Genomic DNA, 25,857 nt, shown 5'->3' with positions numbered 1-25,857 from the left:
GTGCTTAAACCTGCAGGTGCACTGACATTCCAGATGGTGTGAAAGTTTGTCTCATATAAACCAATTACCTTCATCTGCATGACAAAGGGTCACAGGTGCAGGGCTTTTTTTTTTAAAACCAATCTGAACAAATTTACTCCCAAAATGTGTTCTTATTTAACACAAACCCATGGGCTTTATAGACCTAGAAGAGAAGCGGTATGAGGATAACGCAGGCACTTCTAGATTCTTTCTCACTTAAATCCTAAAGTGTATTTCCACTTTTGCAGCCAAACTGGGATAACACCTACTTTATATTTGTTACATGTTCCCATTAACAAAAATGTAAAAATTGCTGGTTACCTTTTTAGGTGCTTTTTACTTCCTAAAAATCCTTACAGGCTCTTCCTGCTTTGTGAGGTTTTGGAGGAGGCTGTGGAGTAATGTTTAACATAATTAACCCCATCTGTACTTTGCAGGTCTTCATGATCAGCTGTAAAGTAGATCTGAGCACTGTCTGCCCTAACAAAGGAAACCACACTCCTACATTGTGTGTTAATAGGGCATAGTGTGGGGACAGCGACAAAATATAGAAATACACTTTAGGCAATCCGGTACCCCAAAAATCAAGAACATATTATTCAATTAGCAACATCCAGATCTTTCATAGTAGAGCTGTGGACCCTCTCTTCTTGTTCTCCTTAGCTAACCATTGGCCACAAAGTGCTTTACTGGCTAATAGGGCAATAAGAGTGGGCAGGCCGCAGCATATTGCAAAAGAAGTCCGGCCTGACTCTGTACTGAACCCTGCCTGTGTCCCGTCTCTGCCTCTCATCTCGGTACCTGCTCTGTCTGGCTGTTGATGACCTCCTGGCTTGCGTCCCGGCTACACCTCAGCGATACTGAGCTCCCGTTCTCAGAGTCTGCCCAGCGTTCTTCAGCCACCTGGTTCCTGCCAAGGAAGCGCAAGCGCCATCCATTGCATCGGCCCTTGTGCCACTCTGTGTCCGATATTCCCTGTCATCACTACCAGGGGTGTCAGACAGGTGGTGCAAGAGAAGCCCCCTCTCCGGCTTGATCTCCAACAGGTACGTGACACATACTGTATGCAAAAAATAGTGTAAAAAGGGGCCTACTATACACTGCTTAGCGCCAAACGAATGTAGGTTGTCTCAGCAAAACCAAAAATAATAATGACAAAGAGCAAAAAACATAGCTCTCTAATAATTAGATCCCAGATAAACTGAATAAAAGCAGCTGTTTAAAAAATTCAAAATGTTAAAAGTATTTCAGCAACTATAAATAAGACAAACTGCCCATTCAAGAAATAAAATACAAACAGCGCTGATGTTGAGTGACAGGAGTGGCCAACACCACCATAAATTAAGTGATAGATGAGACACACAATAAATGTGTTCCTAATAATGTCCAAAGAGGAGTCCTTTAAAGAGAATAGCAGCGTGCACCTTCCACCACACTCTTCTAATCCACCACCCTTTCGGGTTCAAACTCGCCAGAATAAAATGAATTATTGGCGTTTAAATGAATATCAAATCCATGAATCCGTGAACCTCTACAGGCTGCATCTACCAAGGAGCCGTTTGAAAGGAGGAAGCCTCAGATGAAACAAATAAAAACAGAGGAAGCCAACATAGCGTAATCCTGTTTTAATTGTAAAGAAGCCCCTCACACCAAGCTCCCCTATACACCAAACGTACATTTAAATATAAATAATGAACATTGAAAAGATCACCAGATCCTAAATGCGATCGGCATCTCCCGCTCAAGCCACAGTTTGGTTCCAGGTAGTATAATGCTCCCTAGTCCAGATCCGTGGAATGCAGGAGACTTTTCCAGCGTGTCGTGTAGCTCACGCCCTGACTAGTTTCGTCACTCGCGTGACACATATGGTCATCTGAACTGGGCCAATCATTAAACATCCTTGGTCCTCAGACTTGCCCTTAAAGTCTTGAGAGGGAGGGCACAAGGCCTTATGGTCAGGTTCTTCCCTTCCCATGGAGACTCCCTTCAGGGGAGCCTTACCTTGTACTTGGTTGGACCATTTTCTAGCAGGACTCATGAGGATCAAAGTCTTTTTAGTTTTGGCCGAACGAACCACAAGTACTTCAGTCCCTGTTAGGAGTCTTGCACCCCAAGGGATAAGGGCCAGGGTCCATTCTCTATAGCTGCAGTGGCCTTTGAAATCTCCTCTGGTACCATCTGGATTCAACTGTCTATAAAACAATTGCTGTCATTTTGAGATTTCTTGTGTCGTGAGTGTTTTCCATTTGTTTGTGAGTCGTTTTTTAACTCCATTTTTTAATAAAACACACCTAAGGATAATGCACAAGGTTGGTGGGTACTCTTTCTTTCTTTTCTCTTTTGAGAAAGGATGCTAGGATGCCCCTATCCTTGAGCAAGGCCTGTGACACCATCCATCCCAAACCTTAGTTCACCTGGTACTCAGACTCAGGTCTGTTTGTCTTTCTGCTATCCATTCTCTATGGAAGAGGACCATGTGTACACCCTTTGCCCTTTTGTATTGCACCTGGTGTTAGTTTTGAGTGTGAGCACTGTAATGCGGAGCTTAAAAAAGTCTGGGGCCCAGAGGATGCTCAGGGGGCCCAGCTACAACCTTCACGATCCTTCAATAAACCAGGGGGAAGCACAATTGGTCAAAGTTGTGCACCTGCCTGTCACTTCACAAGGGAGGTTGTACTTGTAGGCAGTTGGTGACTGATGGGTAGGATATGTCAGTACAGAATATGTACTCTTGTGTGTGTATACTGCAGTCCTTAAAAATGCCAGTCAAAGGGATGAGCAGGCCAAAGCAGCGACCTTTCATAGAACCCCATTCTGTCTTGGTAAAATCGTATACTTATTGTACACTATGTAGAATGCAACAGAAGGAGGAAGATTGCTTATACCTTTGCTTCGTCATGAAGGCAGGCTGACATGGAGAACATCTTATCTTCTAATACAATACTCTTTCAGTATATGAAGCACAATAGAGCATTTCTGGACAAGAAAAATTGTTTCTTCGGTTGAAGGAGCCTCCAAGCAAGCCAAAAAAAAATTAAAATGTGTTGAAAAGCCTCTCTACTGAAGCATCAAGCTTCTCGTAATTCTCTAACATCCAAATGAAAGACGTCAATTACTGCACAATGCCGACATTTATGTCTGAACCATGAGAGGGGTTTGTAAATTGACCAAACAGATGTCCACTTTAATCTAGGACACCTACGGTATACAAAAAGAAACCAATAATTCAATATGGCTGGATGGCCCATTCTTTAAAATATGTATTTTTTCCTTTCCCTTGCACATGATGAATATGTGTTCATCATATTCACTTAGCTAAGTGAGCATTTCCTATTCTTTAACCCTCTATTGAAAACAGTGCATTTTCTATATCATACATAAACAGCTTTAAATGTATATCTAAAGCTAAAACTTTTTTTGGATAGAATAGAGAGAGGATTAAAATCATTGTAAATATATATTTTTTGCTTTTTGCTTTGTTTTCCTTTCACTTCCTGTCCTGTAAACTCAACAGTAAGTGAGGACAACCTTTTTCAACCAGGGTGCCCAGGAACCTTGGAATACCTTGAGGTTTCTTCAGGGGTGCCTTGGCAAAAAAAAAAAAAAAATTGCCCAAAAATTATATACAAGCCAGGTTTTCATTGTGCATCATTACAACCTTCTAGTGAAAGAAGCACACAGTGTACACAATAACACTGGTTAGGCACACAGTTAACCCCTCGATCACCCTAGATGTGTAACCCTTTCCCAGCCAGTGTCATTAGTACAGTGACAGTCACTGGTTCCCAAAAAGTGTCAGTTAGTTGTCCGATTTGTCCGCCACAATATTGCAGTCCCACTATAAGTCGCTAATCGCCGGTATACATGTTTTTTCCCATAAATGTATTCCATAGTTTGTAGACACTATACTGTTCATGTAAACCAATAAATAAATGCTTATTGGGGTTGTGTAGCCCAATAAGCAGCCCAATGAAATGTAGCAGTATACATATTGGCCTAAATTAATGAAGAAATTTGATTTTCTCAATGTTTTTATTGGATATGTTTTATAGCCGTAAGTAAAAAATATTGTCTTTTTTTCCCCAAATTGTCTGTCTTTTTTTGTTTATAGTGCAAAAAATAAAAACCGCAGAGGTGATCAAACACCACCAATAGAAAGCTCTATCTGTGGGAAAATATAAAATGTAGAATCAAACTTAGAGACAACAGTGATTTCACAGATCTACATTAGAACCGGTATTAAACTCTCCACATAGAATAACAACTTGACACAGTTGTTGGAGGGTACAGAGTCCTGATTTGTCCAGAGCCTATCTACCCTCATTCACCCATCTAAATGAGACCTTACAGATGCCAGAAATAGAGAGAGTGTACACTATCCATGTGCCCTTGGATGCACACAAGAAGAAAAGTTGCCAGGAGAAAGGGGAAGGAGTTTTTGGGCAGAAGAGATATGTTAAGCATAGAAAAAGACAGGAAAAAATATCAGAACCAAATTTACTATACTCAAATCCTCATTAGACACCATAAAAAAAAATATATGTGTATATATATATATATATATATATATATATATATAAAAATTATTTAGGTACAGTGTCGCACGACCACGCAATTATCAGTTGAAGTAATTGAGTGCCGCATTGCAAAAATGGCCTGGTCATAAAAGGGAGGTAAATCTTCTGGTCAAGTGGTTAATCCAGTTTTGGTCTGTCACTCCTTTCTGTATTTTTATGGTGTTAGCACTCATTGAAAACTGTCCGAAACACCGTCCTTGGATAAAAACTGTCTCCCTGGGTGGTCAAAGTCCCAAATTGCATGTAACCTCTCAGATGAGCAGTTACATGCGAACATTGGTGGTGATGGCCATTGATTTATACATGGTAGAAAGCTGGTCATGGCTGTGTTCACACACTGGGGGAGATTTGCTAAAACCCAAGCACTCAGAATCTGGTGCACTGTAGACATGGAGATAGTTTCTCTTCCGGCAAAAATGGCTTCTAAGCTATCTGAGTGCTGGGATAATGTAACTCCAGCAAAGATGGCCAACTATCACTCAATGGACAAAGAAAGAAGGTGGCCAACTATCACCAAATGGACAAAGAAAAAAGATGGCCAACTATCACCCAATGGACAAAGAAAGAAGATGGCCAACTATCACTTAATGGACAAAGAAAGAAGGTGGCCAATATCACCCAATGGACAAAGAAAGAAGATGGCCAACTATCACCCAATGGACAAAGAAAGAAGATGGCCAACTATCACCCAATTGACAAAGAAAGAAGATGACCAACTATCAACCAATTGACAAAGAAAGAAGATGGCCAACTATCACCCAATTGACAAAGAAAGAAAATGACCAACTATCACCCAATTGACAAAGAAAGAAGATGGCCAACTATTACCCAATTGACAAAGAAAGACGATGGCCAACTATCGCTCAATGGACAAGGAACAAAGACAGGTTCAGAAGAAATGTTGAAAAAGAAGGCAGCGGTGGCAATGGGGTTTGAGTACCCATTCCACCAGAGGAGGGCAAACTCAAAGGTAAGCCTGCCATAATATGTGAGCATCCTGTACATATGCTTTAAAAAAATAAAATAAAAACGAAAAATAAAACTAGGGAAAGTCAAAAGTCACATCAAAGCATATTTTCAGGGAAACCCTGTAATACTAACTCAAATGATGTGTTCACTAAAAATACGCTGTACTGGCAAATGACTGCAAAGAGACAGTTAGTGAGTCCAAGGCGGCCCAAAAAAGTTTGGCATGCCTGATTTAGCTTGTATTGGCTTTTTGCTGTTGCTACCTAAACTTTTTTACAAATGGATTCCTTTAATTAAAATCTTCATGTTTCTAGACAAACAGAGGTAGGAAACTGAGACTGTTCACTTCCAGAGTATAATAACAAGGTCTGCTTCTGATTGTCTTTGCTGCCGTTTAATGAGCTATTAGCATGATTTTAGCGGGGCTTAACTGCTTAAACGGACACGTTTTTATTTTCAAAAGGCCGTACAGTTATTTATTGCTCGTCCATGGAAACGTTTAACAGGATTCTGCTGGCAAATACAGTACTTCAATTGGTGGCAGATATAACAAACAGAGCACCTCGGATCGTACAAACAACAAAATAACCTCCATAAATCATAACGCAGAACAAAAGTACAACAAACCTGGGAACCAATCAGAAATTGAGACTTCACAGCGTGAGCACAGATTGATGAAAGACTTTTGCTTTGGGTTACTTTTTCTTTCTTATGTCACTAAACTCTTAATACCATCTCCTGGTGGCCCTTTAAAGGGGTTGTAAAGGTTAGTTTTGATTTTCTAAATAGGTTCCTTTAAGCTAGTGCATTGTTGGTTCACACAAGCCTCGTACACACGACCGAGAAACTCGACGGGCAAAACACATTGTTTTTCTCGTCGAGTTCCTTGTTAGGCTGTCGAGGATCTCGGCGAGCCAAATTTCCCCATTCCCGTCGAGGAAAAAGAAGACATGCTCTCTTTTTGGCTCGACGAGATCCTCGACAGTTTCCTCATCGAAAAGTGTACCGGTTTCCTCGGCAAAAAAAAAATACCAGCAAGTTTCTTGCTGGTTTTTGCCGAGAAACTTGGTCGTGTGTACAAGGCCTTACCCTTTCCTTCCATTTCCCTTCTAAATGTTTTTTTCTTTATCTGAATTTCTCACTTCCTGTTTGTCCTCAGTAAGCTTTCCACCATCATCCGAGCGGTGGTTAGTCAGCCAGAACAGCTTACTGAGGAGGAACAGGAAGTGAGAAATTCAGACAAAGAAAACAAAGAAAAAAAACATTTAGAAGGGAAATCGAAGGAAAAGGTAAGTGAACCAACAATGCACTAGCTTAAAGGAACCTATTTAGAAAATAAACAAACCTTTACAACCCCTTTAAGTCTGTAATGGCCAGAAGGTGGCGCTGCTTCTTCTTTCGATCAGAAACTTTACAGAGAGCTCCCGGTGACAGCGCGATCAGTGTGCTGGGAGTGCACAGCACACCAACGAATGCTGCCATGGACACATAAAGTAGGTGGGTTGGCTGTGTATTAAAGTCCACATTTCTTGCCTTGCATATATGCATTCCATGGTCGGCAAGAAGTTAAATAGAATTGCTGATATATGCAGACTGAACATGTCCAGTTTTTACATCATTAGTTAGTTTGGGGTGGAGGAACTTGACTGGCCTGCACAGAGTCCTGCCCTCATTTCGATAGAACACCTATGGAATGAATTAGAGCGGAGACTGTGAGCCAGGCCTTCTCATCCAACATCAGTACCTGACCTCACAAATATGCTTCTGGAAGAATGGTCAAACATTCCCATAGACACACTCCTAAACCTTGTGGGCAGCCTTCCCAGAAGAGTTGAAGCTGTCATAGCTGCAAAGGGTGGGCCAACTCAATATTGAACCCTTCAGACTAAAGCCTCGTACACACGACCGAGGAACTCGACGGGCGAAACACATCGTTTTCCTCGTCGAGTTCCTTGTTAGGCTGTCGAGAAACTCGACAAGCCAATTTTCTCCATTCCCGTCAAGGAAATAGAGAACATGCTCTCTTTTTGGCTCGTCGAGTTTCTCGACAGTTTCCTTGACGAAAATGTATACTAGACCGGTTTCCTCGGCAAAAAAATATCTCCCAGCAAGTTTCTTGCTGGTTTTTGCCGAGAAACTCAGTCGTGTGTACGAGGCCTAAGACTGGGATGCCATTAAAGTGCATGTGCTTGTAGAGGCAGGTGTCCCAATACTTTCGACAATATAGTGTATATGTAAAGGGATGTGTAAATTGAAGGCGCTATATAAGTACTTGTAATGATAATTCATAAAAATAAATAATAATTAATGGAAATAGTATAAAATATAAAAACTCAGTTTAAAAACGTAAAAAAAGAAATATCAACCAAAATCATTATGGTTTCCATTGACTTTGTATGCAATATTATAACATTATAAAGAACACATTAATCACGCAGAGGCCAAGCAAAAAAACATTTCTAGCAACTGCATGCTTCATTCAGAAAGTGTTTTTTTTTTTTCCGAAAGGCGTCATATTTCTAGCCAACATCTGTAATTTTTGACATTTCATACTGTAAATAATCAGAAAAAAATAAATAAAAAATCTGTTTTGCCAAAGAACAAAAACACTCAAATATTCAGACTTTCGAAATCCCAGTGCAAATATTTGGGTAAAATTTCATATATTATTTGTATTGATCCACATGTACATAATCTTTTGGGTAATAGGGGTTTTGTAATTGCTTGTTTTTTATTTGTAACTATGTAAGACTCTCAAAATTATAAAAAGAAATATAAAAAAAATCATACATTAAGTCTACCTCCAGAAATATGTCAATTTTAATTTAATAAAATGTCAAATAATAGTTCAGTGATTTCAATTAGTTGTCTATATCACCTACAACTCCTTATAGATTACACTACAGGGTGTCCCAAAAGTCTCCTTACATTGATTATTTACAAAATTAGCAAACTCATATTATATTTTATACTTACATAACAACAGATATCTCGGCACGCGTTAGTCAGGACTGGGGGAGAAGACTTCTCGTGTGTGTAGAAAGAGGTGGCCAACACGTAGAGAATGTTTTATAAACATTTTGTAAAATGTTTTAATTAATATTTTGTAAATTAAGGTATATTTAGCTACTATTTTCAATTTTCCCTACGCACCGCAAATTCTGGCACACCCTGTGTACACATAAAATGGACTCATAAATAATGATTATTCCTATGCATGATGACACATGAAAACTATTTACTATGTACACCATATGAAATTCTTCCAGTGTCATGGAGTAGGGAAAAAAATTACAGCCGGTCAGTGAACTTTACATATAATATTTTCTTCTACAAATTACTGTTGTATAATTCTGGTGGGAGGGTGTCAAAGTTTAGTTAGATATATAAAAAAAAACAAAAAAAACAGCTTAAATGTATTAAAGGGCCAGAGATACATAGATTTTTTATTTATTTTTTGTATTTATTCCTATGTATTTATTCCTATGCTTAATTATTGTGATCATACACATTTTTGGTATATACTCTTTTTGATTTGGCGATGCACATCTACTCAGGGCCGCCATCAGGAATTATGGTGCCCCTTACACAGCTTCAGGCATGGGCCTGGCGGGGTGCTGCCGTGAATTGAGAAGAATTGAGAAAGAAGAAATAAAGAAAAATATATATATAAAAAAAGGGGGGTCGAAAAAATAAATAAATTAATATAAAAAAATAAATAAAAAATGTTTAGAAAAAAAAAGGGGGGGTTGCCATCTGGGGTCCTTCGGGACTCCGGGCCCCTTACAGGTGTACTGCCTGTACCCCCCTGATGGCAGCCCTGCATCTACTAGAGGAGGATCAAATCAGAAGTGAGTTGCACTTTTTTTAAATATAAAAGTGAGATTTGCATCAGTCAGTCCACCAGAAGATGAAAAATTAAGTTTTATTTCACATAAGATGTACTTATTTAAAACGTAAAAAAGATTTTTGGGGCAGTCAGGTTTGCATCGTTCAGTCCACCGGAAGGTGAGAAAAAAAAAATGTCCATTTTTTTTTTTTTTTGCATTAGTTGTATTAATTTAAAATATAAAAATGATTATTGGGGCAGTCAGGTTTGCATCTATTAGTCCAACAGAAGGAAAAAATAAATAAAGTTTATTTCCTTTTTTTAGTGCATATGTTGTACTTATTTAAAAAATTTAAATGATTATTGGGGCGGTCAAGTTTTCATGGTTTAGTCCACCAGAAGGAAAATAAATAAAGTTTTTTTCTTTTTTTCCCCGCATATGTTGTACTTATTAAAATATAAAAATGATTGTTGGGGCAGTCAGGTTTGCAGCATTCAGGCCTCGTGCACACGACCGTTTTCCTCGGCAAAATCCATCAAGAAAAATGCTGGCAGAGCATTTTTGCAGAGAAAAACGGTCGTGTGTATGTTTTTCGCCAAGAAAACTGTTGTGGATCTCGACGAGAAAAAAAGAGAACATGTTCTCTTTTTTCTCGTCGGGAGTCTCAATTTTCTCATCGTGTTTCTCGTCTGGCTGGTTTACGACGAGAAACACGTTCGTGTGTATGCTTAGAAACCCGCGCATGCTCAGAATAAAGTATGAGACGAGAGCGCACCTTCGGTAAAAGTAACGTTTGTAATGGAGATAGCACATTCGTCACGCTGTAACAGACTGAAAAGCGCAAATCGTCTCTTACCAAACTTTTACTTATCACACAGTAACATGAGATTAGCAAAAGCAGCGCCAAGGGTTGTGCCAGTGGAATGGAACTTCCTCTTTATAGTGCCGTCGTACGTGTTGTACGTCACCGCGTTTGAGAACAACGAGATTTTGTCTTGACAGTGTGTACGCAAAGAAAGCTTGACCAGATTCTCGACAAGCCTGACAAACTCGTCGAGGAAAACAACGTTTTTTTTTCCCGACGAGATTCTCGGTCGTGTGTACGAGGCCTCAGTCTACAAGAATGTAAAAAATTAAGTATTTTTTTTTTCTTTTTTTTGTGTGCATATGTTGTACTTATTTAAAATATAAAAATGCGAGATTTAATGAGCAGGGCCCTCTGATTCCTCTTGTACCAAATTGTAATGTTACGATAATGTCTGCCTTAATTTTGTTAAGCGCTGCGCTTAACTGTTGGCGCTATATAAATCCTGTATTATAATAATATTAATAATAAAAATGATTATTGGGACAGACAGGTTTGCATTGTTTAGTCCACTAAATAGTAAAAAATAACGTTTTTTTTTCCGTTTTTTTTCTGCATATTTTTTGCTTAATTTAAATATAAAAATTATTATTGGGGAAGTCAGGTTTGCATCATTCAGTCCACCAGAAGGAGAATTTTTTTTTCTTTTTCTTTTTCTTTTTCCGCATATGTTGTAATTATTTAAAGTATAAAAATGATTAGTGGGGCAGTCAAGTTTGCATCATTCAGTCCACAGAAGGTAAAAAATAAAGTTTTTTCTTTCTTTTTTTTTGCATATGTTGTACTTATTTAAAATATAAAAATGTAAGCTCTAATTCCTCTTGTACCAAATTGTTATGTTACTGTAATGTCTGCCTTCATTTTGTTAAGCGCTGCGCAAACTGTTGCCTCTATATAAATCCTGTAAAATAATAATAAAAAATGATTATTGGGGCAGTTAGGTTTGCATGGTTCAGTCCACCAGAAGGTAAAAAATAATGTTTTTTTTTTTTTGCAAATGTTGTACGTATATAAAATATACAAATTATTATTGGGGCAGTCAGGTTTGCATCATTCAGTCCACAAGAAGGTAAAAAAAAATGTTTTTTTTTATTTTATTTTTTTGCATATGGTGTATATATTTAAAATATAAAAATGTAACCTCTAATGAGCAGGGCCTCTGATTCCATATGTACCAAATTGTAATATTACTGTAATGTCTGCCTTCATTTTTCAAGCGCTGCGCAAACTGTTGGGGCTATATAATTCCTGTATTTTAATAATATTAATAATAAAAATGATTATTGGGGCAGTCGGCTTTGCATTGTTCAGTTTATCAGAAGGTGAAAAATAACGTTTTAAAATATATTTTTTTGTGCAAATGTTGTACTTATTTAAAATCTAAAAATGATTATTGGAACAGTCAGGTTTGCATCATTCAGTCCACAAGAAGGTGAAAAATAACGTTTTTTTTTTGTTCTTACCCGAAACATGACCGTTTATCTTTCAAGTGGATGAAACAAAAGTTTTGTCAGACAGAATATGATACATAGCAACTGGAAGGCAATTAGTGAATGACTCAGCCTTGTGTTAAAGTAAATCAGTGACCCAAATCCCCCTTTTTTTTCCAAATGCCCCTCATTATTAAATCTACTTTAATGAACAACCCTCCAGACCAAATACATTTCCATCTTAATAGGAGTGCACCTGCCCATCTCAAAAGCTTTTCAGAAAAGGAATTTAAGTAACTTGAGCAATGGCTAGAAAAGTTGTATCTATGAAAAGGGAGATATTCTGACATTTATCTTGAAATTAATGAGCTACAGACTTCTCTTTGCCTAAAAGTTCTTGAACTGTTCCATTTAGCCAAGAAGTTCGTAATTCTTCCCTCATTTTACAGTACGGGACTCAAGCAGGTTACAGGATAATGCGCTCTAATCCATTTTATTTTGACAGACGGAAGTACGGGACATGCTGCGTTAGCAAAAACATTAACCATAGAATTCTTCGCTCGGCACAATTCCCTTTAATGCTTATTGGTGCGACTTGCACTGATTTTTGTACGCTCTTTTTTTTTTTTTACTTACATCAATGTGATCACCACTTAAAGCGGGGGTTCACCCTAAAAACAATTTTCTAACATTACATTGAGCTCACTCTCGACATTGACAGTATGCCGATTTTTTTTTTTTTTTTTTGCTGTACATACCTCGTATAGCTATTTTCTTAGCCGGCTTCCGGGTAGTGAATCCCGCGGGAATGGGCGTTCCTATGCAGCAGTTGGTGATTGACGTGATGACAAAAACTACCACCCCCGTCGCATAAGGAGCGCCACGAGTTGCCGAAAGAAGCTGAACGTCGGTGCGTAGGCGCCGTATAGCGCCGCTTCGACGTTCGGCTTCTTTCGGCAACTTGTGACGCTCCTTATGCGACGGGGGGGGGGTAGTTTTTGTCATCAGGTCAATCACCAACTGCTGCATAGGAACGCCCATTCCCGCGGGATTCACTACCCGGAATCCGGGTAAGAAAATAGCTATAAGAGGTATGTACAGCAAAAAAAAATCGGCATACTGTCAATGTCGAGAGTGAGCTCAATGTAATGTTAGAAAATTGTTTTTAGGGTGAACCCCCGCTTTAACCAGCCAAAGGCCATGATATTTTGATGTGTGCTACAGACCTCTACAAATGCCCCAGGATGTTAAAACTTGTGCAGTGTGTTGGCTTGCTTTTATTAATCTGGGGGATACCAAATGTTACCCCAAATCATGAGGGCATAGATAAGCACATTTTCCTACTGACATCCTCTGGGTGGAACTTTCATTCTTGTTGAACTTCTTGCCGAAATTCTGGGTGGAACTTTTCATTCTTTACCACCCCAGCCTGTGGTGGGGTGGTAAAAGCAGAGACTATACCGATGTCACAGCCAAGGACATGTTATTTTAGCAGGCTGTACCATCGTCAAACCCATTCAAAGGAATAGTGTAAAGTAGGGCTGTGGAAATTATAGAATAATCGTTAATTTATTTGGTCGATCAAAATTCTTTTGATCGGTACTAGTGGTGCAAGGGATCGTAAATGATCTGTGATCCGAACGGGTCACCATATGCAGATCGGCACACCATGTGATCCACGGAGCTCTGCTGCTGCCTCGGCCTAGCTCCCGGTGCGGTGGCCATCTTGGTCCACCCGGCGGCGGCCTAGGTGAGCCTAGAACGGCATGCCTCAACTGCTCGTGTTCGGCCGGCTTCTCTGGTTAGACTAAGCAAGCACTAATCTTCCTATACAGTGGGGGAGATGTGGACCATAATACAGTGGGGGAGATTTCTGTGGATATTACAGTGGGGAAGATGTCTGTGGATATTACAGTGGGGAGATGTCTGTGGATATTACAGTGGGGGAGATGTCTGTGGATATTACAGTGGGGGAGATGTCTGTGGATATTACAGTGGGGGAGATGTCTGTGGATATTACAGTGGGGAGATGTCTGTGGATATTACAGTGGGGGTGATTGTGGATATTACAGTGGGGGAGATGTCTGTTGATATTACAGTGGGGGAGATGTCTGTGGATATTACAGTGGTTGTGTCATCAGGTTGGCCTGGGTTTGCAGAAAAATTCCAAAGAGAATTCATAACACCAGCATACTGAAGACTGCCCCAGCAGGGTGATAAGGAGGAGGAGGACCTAGGGTCATCACGTGACTAGCCAGAATATTGGATTTAAGAAAAGTATAAGGTTGGAGTTTTCCCCTAATATTTTTAGGATGTGATATAGGAAAGCAGAGTAAGCTCCTCATCCCTGCATATTTTATTATTATTTTTGTTAATCCCCTTATACCAGTGGTTCTCAACTCTTGTCCCCAAGACCCACTAACAGGACAGATTTTAAGTATTACCTTAGGGAGATGCAGACCAGAATACAGCAATTACTGAGCAGCAAATGATATCACCTGTGCTGTATTTCAGTTATCTTGCAAACCTGGCCTGTTAGTGGATCCTGAGGACAGGAGTTTATAACCCCTGGTATAAGGGGATTAACAAAAATAATAATAAAATGTGCAGGGATGAGGCGCTTACCTATATCACATCCTAAAAACATTAGGGGAAAACTCCAATCAGGATAAAAATAATAGATTTTAAACAAACAGAATTATATCTGAACATTTGAATTTGGGTTGTGGGGCATCTGACTGCCATCTGGTGTTTACAACCAACTTTAAAGCTGAACTCCAGGCACACAGCCACATGCACAGATGAAATATATATAAGGGAGCCCTGTCTGGCAGTCTAGAGACCTGATTCGTTTTTTCTGCTGCTGTTAAGAAACACTTGTTAACACTGATAAGCTCATCTTTCTGTGACTCTGATCTCTCCACCAACCAACATGCTCATTGTTAACATTATGCTGCTGTTGACTGGCTGCTTGTGTTGCCTCTTGCTTTCACAAGTCAAAAGTGTGTATAGTCACTGTTTGCATTTAAAAAAATATATATGAATTGTGTAGTAACGATTACAGAACTGCTTTTATTTGTGTCTTTTTTTTATATCTGCATAGAGCTTTCAAGCCTAACTCCGAGTGCCGCACTGCACGGCCAACTGCTTGTTTTGTCTTGGGGTGAGGAGAAAGCTTATACTCACCCAGTCCTTCATTGCATCAGAAAATGGTGCTCCCCTACGGTGCAATGATGGACTGTTCCTCGTCTATGGAGCCTTCAGTAACGTCAGGAACAGTCCACAACTAAAGACCACTGGAGCAGGTGGGTGCTGAACTGTTGCTGGGAGGATCAGAGATTAAGAAAGGCCATAGATCAGGGGTGTCAAACTCAATTTCATCGTGGGCCGCATCAGCATTATGATTGTTCTCAAAAGGGCCGGTTGTATCTGCAAGATTAGATGTCCAGCACATCCCCTCCCCTTACATTAGATGTCAAGAGTCACCCCATCATCAGAAGTTGAGTCCCCCACTCTCCCTTACATCACAGTGCACCCCCCTTTCCTTAAGCTGCTGCTGGGAAGAAGATGGATGCATTGCTTGAAAGCAGAAATTAAGGGTCTGGAGGAGGCCAGAGGAGGGCTTGAGCTCTCCTGCAGCTGAAGGAGAGGTGCGGGGCCACATGAAATGGCCTGGAGAGCCGAATTCGGCCCGCGGGCCTTGTGTTTCACACCTGTGCCATAGATGGTGCAAATTTTTTTCCTGTGCCAACGGGTTACAGGAAAAAAAATTCACACAATTCCCCCATCAGCACAGACAGCACTATGAGGCCTCGTACACACGACCGAGTTTCTCGGCAAAAACCAGCAAGAAACTTGCTTTTTTTTTTTTCCCCAATTAAACCGGTCGTGTGTACATTTTTCGACGAGGAAACTGTTGAGAATCTCGTCGAGCCAAAAAGAGAGCAAGTTCTCTTTTTCCTCGATGGGAATGGAGAAAATTGGCTCGCGAGTTCCTCGACAGCCTCACAAGGAACTCGACGAGCAAAACGATGTGTTTCACCCGTCGAGTTCCTCGGTTGTGTGTACGAGGCCTCAGGGGAATCCCTCCTGCCAAGCTATTGCCTTCTCCCAGCGGGGGGCAGTGTTAAGCAACTTGATACAATCAGCTTGCCCATTAATGGTTTGAACCTCGGCTGGTTTCTGCTGAACTGGTCGAGATTCAAACCGTGTATGGCCGTCCTTTTTTTTTTTTGCCCCAAGATGGGCTTTAAGCTATTTATATTCAAAGAGGAAAGAATAAAATTAGGCAGAGGTCATCATGGGTTCCTCCCAACAGAAAGCATCAGGTGACAACTTTTGGGTGATAGTAGAAAACCCCTTTTAAATCACATTTTCCATGAGCAGAGATAACATTTTCTTTCTTCAGATGTCCAACCAGATTGAGTGAAGATTTCCAATGTCCACTCTAATGACATGCTGGTAGGTTAATCAGATCCTGTCTAAAAAAATTGGCCCTAGTATGTGTATGTAAGCACGTCAAGATCCTACGGGGTAAATGACCTCGCTATTTCAAGATGCAACTCAACTCAATCTCAACTCAATATTTGTTTTATCTTTTCCCCAAATTAATTGGGTATATAAATCCATGACAAAGTGCTTGGGACAGAAACAAAAACCTAAAGCCCTCTATGTCTATAAAGGCCACTAGCATACGAAATGAATCTCTGTCTGTCTGCTGTCACGGGCAATGATCAATGAATACATAAACTGTTTATGCTAACACAATACACAAGCCATAAATCAACCTCATTTCTCAGCACTTATACGTAAAGTACAAGTGACAAAATATACTAATAACAGGGAATTATTTTACATTTTAGAATATAAATAAATATAAATACATTAATTGAAAAAGATATTAGAAGTGTTGCTTTTGAAGTAGATGCCGGGCCTGTTTTTGGAGTTTATTATTATTATAATTATGTCCTGTTTTACTATTCTAAATTTTATAATTTAATAGTGCTTTAAAATATCAAAATAGGGCTTTAAAATGTTTACCTTTCATATGCATCCGTGATAAAAAAAAAGTTTAAATACCAGATCACATGTAAAATACTGAAAAATTACAAAAAGTAAATATGTGTGAATAGCGACCCTAGGATTGCAGGTTAAGACCTTGAGATGCACTTTATTTCCTAGTTCTTAGGAATTGAATTTTTTTTAAAGCAAACTTGTTGCCAATGTGTTGAGTCCGTTCAAGTATAATCGGATGAACAACCGTGTTTTGTTTATCGCCGGGCTTGTGCACTTTATGGAAATATCTACGGACTGATTATAGGCAATAATGAAAAATACTATTAGGTCCTACTATCAGGACAAAAACAGTGTGTCATAAAAAATCAATACATTTTGAAATCCTGAACTGGGTTTTATTATTCTGACAAATCTGAAATTCAGTAATGATTTTATTGGCTGTAGAAAAATAACTGATTTCAGGAGTGCTTAATGCAAAAATTCCCCGGTGTTTTATCTGGAATAATCACAATTATCAGGAACTCCTGTGTTATGTTGGGTTGAGGGAGATATTAAAAATGTATTTGTGAATGTTAAGGACGCCACTAACCCTTTTGAATTTTAATTAAATGTGTTAGCAAGTGTGAGGAAGTATATTTAATACATTGAAACATATCAGGACATAGATCAAGGGTAAAAAAATATGGCAGTTTTGTTTTTTGATGTGCATATTTGCAATCCAAGACTTTGTAAACATTTGTATATGTCGAAATAAATATCCATCATGATCTATCTATATGTGTTATCATAAATATCCGTCATTATATATCAAATGTATATCAAACACAGCTCGACCTTCTTTACTAACATTCGATTTACAAAGTGAACATACTCTTAGCTAAGTGTACTGCTTATAATCCATTGGTAAAGCAACCCCAATATAAATAATACATTTCCCTATATATAAATATATATATATATATATATATATACACATTATATATATATATATATATATATATATATATATATATATATATATATATATATTATAAAATGTATGTATGTATATATATATATATTGTATATAATTTATATATATATATATATATATATATATATATATATATATATATATATATATATATACGTATATATATATAAATACGTTTCCCTATATATAAGTATGTGTATGTATATATATATATATATATATATATATATATATATATATATATAGTATAAAATGTATGTATGTATATATTGTATATAATACATATTTATATATAGGGAAACTTATTATTTATATTGGGGTTGCTTTGCTAAAGGATTATAGGCAGTACACTTAGCTAAGAGTATGTTCACTTTGTAAATCGAATGTTAGTAAAGAAGGTCGAGCTGTGTTTGATATACATTTGATATATAATGACGGATATTTATGTTAACACATATAGATAGATCATGATGGATATTTATTTCGACATATACAGATGTTTACAAAGTCTTGGATTGCAAATATGCACATCAAAAAACAAAACTGCCAGATTTTTTTTTTTTACCCTTGAAGGTCGAAGCTGTGTTCACTTTGAATACCTACCTTTGAATACATGTCACGTTTGAGGGAAATTAAAATAAAATATTATAAAATATATAAAAAATTATAAAATGTATAGGATTTTTGCTAATACATGACAGGCTATTCAGAGTGAACTTCAACGTATTAATTAACGTCAATTATACAAACTGAGAATTCCGTTTGCTAGGTGAATGACCTCTTTACTAATCAACCCAAAATATATTTTTTTGCATATGTGATATCTGTGTCTTTAAGAGCTTTTCCACTTTTTTTTTTAGATACCATATCATAGAATACCTGGGGGCTTCAATATAAGAAGTGTGACAAAAATCTTTATGGCCTACAACACTTTTTATATGGGATTACCTAGTTTATAACATAGATGAAAAATAAATTCTGTTAATATATAATGGTTATGAATAAAGCTATTGTGGTGGCATATTTCTATGCTCTTCTGCTTCTGTGTTTCCTAATAACCTACGATAAGGTGATTGTGTTTTTGATAAAAAAAAATCGACTTAAACATCAGTATATGGATGTGTTTTTGAATTAAAAATTGTATGTTAATTGCATTAGTCACTGACTAATTAACTACTACTGACTACTCAAGTCTAATTATCCTTAGGGTCAATTCTCTATGTCTGACCATGATGGGGTCCACCTTGCGTTGTGCTTCAGGCTCTTGAGGATTCTCATTATGCCTCCGATAAGGACAAATAAATTTAACGCAACTCGAAAAAAGCGATGAAAATTCCAGGTTAGCACATTTTACTTTTAAGCTCTGCATTTGCAGGGGGGGGGGGAGCTTTGTTTGATGAATGTCAAGAGCAACCTTAGCTACCCTCACCTATTGCACCGAGACAGCTTGTGATTTTCGACTGCTAATTTATGACATAATTGCTGTGTACTGAGTCCATGAACCCTAATCTGTTTCTAATGAAGCACTCCATCTTCCATTGGCTGGGAGCAGAGGCTGCAGCCTGGGAGGATGCAAAGTGTGGCAGCTTCTGCTAAGTCATGATTTTCAGGGCTGGCTTGGAGATGCCTATCAGCAAAGCCTGTGTGTCTGTCTGTTTTCTGTTAAGCAGATGGTGCCTCTCAACAGTGACATAGAGCAAGCCAGGTTCCACGAGCCTAGATGCTGGTAATATGCTCTGTTATAATGTTATTCTTTGCTAGCCTGGATGGAAACCGTCAACATTCTGCATCATTACAATGTGCTTTGAGCTGTAAAAAGCCAGTGAAATGAGATCCAATCCTTGCATTGTGGTGAACAAACTTGTGTGGGCCTATTCATTGAAGGGGAGAAAGCATAGCTCCCAACTCTTCCTCTTTTAGAGTCATTGTCCCCCTTTTGGAAACAAATCTCTTCACCTCAGGTGCTTTTTTTTGGCTTGATGTAGAAACGTCTATAACAATAATGTACTTTGTAACACCAAAATGTTTTAATGCTTTAAACTTTTTATCCAACCTCTATATTGTTGCATTCGATATTTCAAAATGGCAGAATAAAAATAGAAAAAAAAATCCAGCAATCATTCTTCATGTTCTTCATGCTTAACTGGAAACGTGGCAGGGGTGGGTCCTTCGCCTATGTACTACATCCTAAAAAGGGAATACATTTTCTCATCTAAGAAAGATGGGAAGTTTGGTGGAAGTCTAAGAGCAAAGCGGAGTAGCTCTGAGCAACCAACCACACCAATCAAACTACACCAACTACACTATACTAACCAAACCATACCAAGTACACCATACTAACTAAACCACACCATATGCACCATACCAACTGCATCATACCAACTACACCATACCAACCAAACCACACAAACTGCACCACACAAATCAAACCATGCCAACCTAACCAAACCACACCACACCAACTACACCTTTCTAACCAAACCATACCAACTGCCCCATACCAACCAAACCACCCCAACTATGCCACGCCAACCAAACCACATCAACCACACCACACAAATAAAATCAAACACCATATTAACCAAGCCACACCATATTAACCAAACCACACCAATTGCACCATATAAACCAAACCATGCCAACTACACCATACCAACCAAACCACATCATACAAATCAAACCATACCAACTACACCATATCAACCAAACCATACCAATCAAACCACACCAACTACACCATACCAACCACACCCATTACACCAGTCCAAAATAAATTCTGAATAGTTGCTATTGGTATTCGCCTTGGGCTTTGCTTCATGCACAGTTTTATTAAATATCACAGAAGCCCAAGGTGTGTAAAATGCCCCAGTGCAAACTGCAGTGACCCACAACAACCAATTGTTTTTCAAATTCAGTAGCTCTGAGTGGTTAATGCTATGAGAGATGATTGCTGATCGCTTTATGGATTACTGCACATTGCCCATTGTTGTTTTCCTTACTGCCTAAGGGTCAGTGTTTTTAAAATTCGAATATAGAAAATGTATTAGTCGGGAGCTATGGATAAGTACATTTTGAAATAAATGTAACATTCTTTTAAACCCCTTTCAGATGAAGCAAATTAATAGGATGGGATCATTCCTGAAATAATCAAGATTTTCTATGTTAAAAAAATGAATATGCACTATTTTGTCAAATGATATCTAACTAATGTGGGAAATACACATATCTGTTGTATACAATTCCTCGGTTATCTCAAGACTGATAAACAGACATGCAAATAGATTGTGTTTCTGGCAGAGATCTATCTTTCTTGAGGTGTTTCTTTCTAAAAGAAAAAATGTAACTGAAAAGTGTGTGTTCCTCCAGACTCCTATCTAATTTCTACAGGTAGCCTAAATCCACAGACATGATCCACAAACAAACCATCAGACTGCTAGATGATCTGCTTTTACCCACAAAGAACATGAATAATATAGAGCACATTCCCTGAAGTTCATAAAGAGTGTTGTAGATACCCTTTAGAAATCTGTCTCGCTGTAGTGTGACAAATGACTGAATTTGGTCCATCACCTTGATTAAGGGAACCAGCGTCTCCGAAACATTGGTGTTTTTTAATGACTCTGTATAAGCTATATTGTCATTTCAAATAAGACCTCAGTAAAGATTTGAGGTCTTTAACTCCCGATGTACTAACTAGTTTTACAACTAGGATTCTGGTGGTATCACCATTGGCTGGGTATCCTGCTCAAGGTGTTAAAGGTGAAGGAGCAGGGCGGATTTTTCTAAAGATCCATGTAATTATCGGTAACGTGTATATGAATTTGTTGCAACTCTGTGCCAAACATTTCTCCTGCGAAGTGGTGAAGGTTTACAGGAAGAAAAGCTATTTGGAAAATTTGGAGGAGTAATGGAAACATCAAATCTCAGTTCCAGAAGAACTAAAAGTCAAACTTTGCTGCAGAATTGTCTCAAAGCTGCAGCACAATAAGTACTGTACACATCCAACATAATCAACAATTTACACCAAGATGAAGGAAGTCTTATTTACCTCCACTGTCCCTTATTATCGATATGGCAGAATTTCTTTGTGAATTTGCTGCAACAATAGCGTATACCTTATTATACATTATTATTATCATATCATACACTACAATTATCATTAATAAGCACTGCTTAGTTTTCCTTACTTCACACGCATTGGTACTAACAAAGAAAAAGTTTCAGTGTTTTCATTGGCGCAAGGCTTCTGCCTACATACACATCACCAGAAATGTGTCACATTTGCCTCAGTGACTTGTGCCCATTGGGAGATCTTTATTACGTCATGGTAATTGGGCTAAAAAAAAAAATAACAAAATCGGGACCAAATCTTTTTTTTGGTGCGTCATCAGTCCATTAAATCCATCTCTATCAATGAACAAAAAATTATTGTATATGATATTATTTCACATAAAATGCCTTCTTTGCACGTTCTATATAATTGTATCTCATACAAATCTTTTACAATGTAACCAGGGTCATTTTCTGGTGTATTCAAAGCAAACAGGCTTCTCCCTGGCAACGTTGCCTTGGAAAAGAAGTCAATGCTTCACAGACAATTGTCAAGTTAATTAGGACACATTTTAAATCTTTAAAGGCTACTGTCCAACAATTCTAAGCGCTAACTTAAAAAGTAAAGTGAACATAGTAGATAAGCAGTGAATCTGGCTCACAGATAAATGAGATAATGTTCTTGGAAATCAGAAACAGTTAGCAACTCTGGTAATAAAGTTTTCAGAATTAAAAGGTAAAGGACAATCTGGCAACCTCTGAAAGGTCTAGCGTTGGAAATGTTGTAACGAATCAATATTAGATTCATATAAAGCATCACATGCCAAGCTTTGATCTTCAGAAGGTCAGCAATGCTTCTGATCTCTGTCTGTGACAACTGAATTACGTTTGTTGTGGTTAATGCTAAATTAAGAAACCCACAGAACATATAGGCTAATCTAAACTACTGTACGCTATCAAGATAATGCAACTGTGCTATGTATAGATTAGGGAAAACTACCATATCATCACGAGACATTGATAGTAAGAAGAGTTCGTATTTACAACATGCATGCTGCAGAAAAATAATATTTAAGAACATAAATGTTATAAGGTAATAAGTAAATTCAGTCCATTAGTCTGTGATCACTAGATTTGGCTCTGTTGAGTCTACAGTCATTGAGGAACTAGTAGGCCAAGCATGCCTTGCCCGCAAGGTGGGACTTGTAAGTACTCTTCAAACAGAGGACTCTTCAAATAGACTACTCAAGCTTCTGTTGTATTTTAATGATCAAATAATTTTCAAACTTTTAGAAGTGCCGGGTTTATTTTTAACTAGAGCACCAGCTGAGTACAGTTTGTAAATTCTACATGTGTTGATGTGTTTCCTTACCCTTTCACTTTCTCGCCCAATAATATTATATTAGCTTCAGCCTGTACTAAGTTTAGACTGTTTGTGAATCTAAAGTAAGGGCAACAATGTACCCATAGGTACAGATGATGATCATTAGCAATGTCAACCTCCAGAGCCTTGGCAGATATATTATGCAGTTCTCTGTGAAAGGCCTAGGCTGACATTTTTTAATCAACAGGCTTTTTCTACACCAGTGCTGTTGTTCACATAACAGTCTATGCTACAAATGTCTGGTCCTATATGACTTAGGAAAGCTGAGGATATCTCATCTGGGGTATTTTCCTGACACTCAGAACTCAATGAGTGAGTAGCTTGGGCAAGCTACGAAACATCTTCTACACTACAGAACAAGTCCAGTTGAAGGTGAATAACTATTACTATTTATACCTATCATGACTGGATAAATGAGAACCTTCACAGATATCTCATCCATCACAACTATCAGTTTGACAATATCTGTTCGTAACGTGATGACCAGATATAGAATCTAAGCTTCTCAGCCAAAGACCTATGACAGTGGGGTTGATTTACTAAAACTAAAGCACTCAGAATCTGGTGCAGCTGTGCATGGTAGCCAATCATTGTCTAACTTTAGCTTGTTCAATAAAAATTTGACAATAAAACCTGGAAGCTGATTGGTTTCTTTGCAGACCTGCACCAGATTTTGCATTCTCCAGTTTTAATAAATCAACCCCATTGTGCCAATGTTCTATGTGAAGTTGTTAAAGAGAGAGATAATTAATCTCTGTTAAATTAGTGTTCATTTGCCAGAATCAAGAAATATATTTTATATCAAATATGAAATAACTGTCACATCTCCTAATTAGGGGACACCTAAAGTTAGCCCACTTAAGATCTCCATTGCACAACTTTTGTACCACTACTGTATAAGTAATAAGAATAAGTCAAGTGTAATAATATTGTAACATAACTGCAGGTAGAAGAAACTAGCAAAATGTGTGTTCGCTGAATGAAGCAGGTAATCCTTTAAATAAGTACTACAGATGATTAATTCATTAAGATAATAATAAAAAATAAAATTAAATGTATGTCAGTTCTTGCAAACTCTACAAAGGATCTTATCCATGGCTGGCGCCCAAGGGGGCCACCAGGACAGAGCTAGAAGACTGTTGAACTTTTTGAAATTTTAGAAAAAATACAATTCTTAAAAAAACAAATTTTATAAGCTTCTAGAGGCACGGCTGATTGATAAACCTATAAAGCTGCCCGGGCAAAGGACAGCGGGCAATCTTGGGGGTCATGAAGTGCTACATATTTATTACGGTTAAGAAACGCTGCTCTTGATTTTCTGAACTTACGATTAAGTATAAGCCACAGGTAAGGTGTACTCATAAAAAAAAAAAAAAGTGGCGCAATTAAGATTTTGTCAAGTTCCTGAATTAACAATGTCACACTTGTTCTCGGTGGCAGAGAATGTTCCGCACAATATTTTGATAATTATCAATAGTGGTAAAGATTGTATGCTGGATTCGCCTTGTCCGTGGCACACAGATAGCCTTGTTTTCACTCTTGAAAGGCTGTGTTTGATTTACACTTCTCTTGCTTCAAGTAAATGAACTTAGGCACTGACTTCTCACTGACTGGAACCAGGCTCTGCCATTGGCTCCTTGGCTAAAGCTCGGCGGGGAAACTTTTCACTTCTTTTTTAAAGCCTCTGGATTGTCTTTCTAGAGGGAGTTTTAAAAATAATTCATTCATAAAGAAACGTGCAACCATTTATGCTGAGAGTAAATAAACACGGCAGGGGCAGGCCGTGCGAAAGTCTCAGACTGTTCCTTACTTGGCAGCACAGCCCGGTGATGTTACATTGCCTTAATTGACTCTGAAGGTGATATTTTAACTTCAGCATGCAGACCGAATGGGGGAAGTGCATTGTTGTGCCTGATGGATATTTTATAGTTCTGATGACTGGCCATACATAGACAGATCTGACACTGACAACAAGGGCTGGGGGCATGCTTAAAGAATGCCACCATGGCCTGCAGCAGTCTGCCTTACCAACTGGTCAACCCACGCATGTGATGCTCAAAGTGGTCCAAGAACCATTCTGTTAATCCAGAGAAGGGGTGACAAGTACATTCTAAGCGGTAATAAAATTCTTGCAACCCATTTTCACATTGAGAAGTGTTATGTATACGTGACCTGAGTATCCCAGGCGATGGGTTCTTGGTGCCTGCAAAATCTTGGGCGCTACCGAGCCACCACACAGAAAGGAGTTTATTTACTAAAGCTGGGGAGTGCAAAATCAGGCTCACTTCTAGATAGAAACCAATCAACTTCCAGGCTTTATTGAACAAGCTAAGGTTAGAAGCTGATTGGCTACCATGCACATCTACACCAGATTCTGAGTGCACCAGTTTTAGTAAATCTACCCCAACGTGTCCACAACATTGACTTACAAGGGGTTAAATTAATACTATTACTTGATATTTTGCCTAACCTGAAAAGATTTTGTTCTCTCTAATGGGCTGTTAAGAAAATGTACAGTGGTGGAAAATTTCCAGCATGGTGGAAATTTTTCAGAATTCTGGTGAAAAAATAAAAAAAAAAATTGGGAGTAATCATTTATGTGAATACACTTTTTCGACATTATTTACATTAGCGTTATATACATATGGCTCCATAACAGTGCTTACTATAAATGCCCTGTCATGTTGAGGTTATATTTCTTCTTTTTTATTTTTTTCCTCGCTGAGTATTTGAAGTAAACAG

At 38.3% G+C, this 25,857-nt stretch overlaps 1 protein-coding gene across 1 annotated transcript in view; it reads right to left on the bottom strand.

Moving 5' to 3' along the window:
• PKDCC (protein kinase domain containing, cytoplasmic) overlaps positions 1 to 25,857 on the bottom strand; it is a 73,425-nt gene that overhangs the window by 45,712 nt on the left and 1,856 nt on the right. The gene's annotated exons all lie outside the window — the stretch shown is intronic.

Source organism: Rana temporaria, chromosome 4 (assembly GCF_905171775.1).
Source record: "Rana temporaria chromosome 4, aRanTem1.1, whole genome shotgun sequence".
NCBI lineage: Eukaryota > Metazoa > Chordata > Amphibia > Anura > Ranidae > Rana > Rana temporaria.
The sequence above is the reverse complement of the archived record's forward strand: the minus strand, read 5'-3'. Positions and strand labels throughout refer to the sequence as shown.